Source organism: Callorhinchus milii, unplaced genomic scaffold (assembly GCF_018977255.1).
Source record: "Callorhinchus milii isolate IMCB2004 unplaced genomic scaffold, IMCB_Cmil_1.0 Scaffold24, whole genome shotgun sequence".
Lineage (NCBI taxonomy): Eukaryota > Metazoa > Chordata > Chondrichthyes > Chimaeriformes > Callorhinchidae > Callorhinchus > Callorhinchus milii.
In genome coordinates, this window is record NW_024704765.1 from 968,802 (window position 1) to 970,100 (window position 1,299).

The following is a 1,299-nucleotide window of genomic DNA, read 5'->3' on the forward strand; positions in this document are numbered from 1 at the left end:
AATGCCAGGATTATTATCATCATTATTCAGTACCCTGAACTAGGGATGCAACGGAGAAATCCTGCTCCTGATTGTTATCCAGTAAAATTAGCTGAGAAAAGATGATAGTTGCCCATAATTCCCACACGCAACTCTTTGACATTCCCTTACCAACGTTGGCAATATGAATAAAAGTCGCTTAAAGCAGCTACGGTTGCAAATAATGTAGTGCTCCAGAGGAAAGAGAACTGTGAAACATGATGGGCAAGGCTGGGTTGGTGGAGAACACCCCCATGTCACCACCGTCAACACAGAAGATGTCAACACCACCCCCCACCATCTTCGAGCATTTGATGGGCTCTGGGTGCCAGCAGATGTCAGTGTCTGAGGAGTTCTCACTGGTTTCTTTCCTGAGTGACTGACTATGAATGGAAGGAGGCTGTCACATCATGTCAACCATCACAGAGGGGGTGGGAGCCACAGACAGGTTCACCCTTTAACTTAACAGTGGGTGGGCTGCCTTACATATTGGGGGGAGGGGAAAAAAAACTTGCAAAAAAAATTCTCCCCCACACCCCCCCCCAGCACATCCTTTATTGCAAAGAGTTAGATAGATCTAATTCAATTAAATCCTGGTGCTTAATTAGAGGAGAGAGGAAAGCAAACCACTTTTGTGTGTGTGTTGGGGGAAGGGGAGGGTTGGTGTGTGTGGAGGTGGGGGGCGAACAGGGAGGAAAAGGCGTAAGTTTGATTGTTTAATTATTTAGGGTAGGAATATATATATAGAGAGAGACAGACAGATGTGAGGCGGCTCCACGTGGTGTTTTTTTTAGCTTCCCAGACAGAGATCTATTGTTCAGATCAATAAAAAAAGGCAGAGTCTGGAAGGAGGAAAGGGGGGGAGAGAGGAGAGGGAGGAGGAAGGGACCTCAAGAGAGAGAGAGAGACAAATGTGAGGGTTTAAAAACCAGACAGAAAGCAAGGCGAGCACATATATAAAAAGCTCCTGTGCAACTCCCCCCCCCCCCCCCCCCCAAAAAAAAAAGCCCCAACAACATTTGCTGAGTTGAAATTAAGTTGGTGGCTGTTATATTTATTTTATGTTCGTTCAGGAAAAAAAGTGTTTTTTAGGGGGGGGTTAAGTCAAGTATTATTAGAGAAAAGGGAGAAAATTTAAAAGGGTTTTGCTGATCAAAAATTGGACGTGGAGGGAAGAGGTTTGTTTTTGTTTGGGTTTAAAGAGAGAGAGGGGGAAAGGAAAGGAAACTTGTCTATTCTTTTCTGTAGACAGCAGAGAGGGAGGGAGAGAGAGAGGAGAGA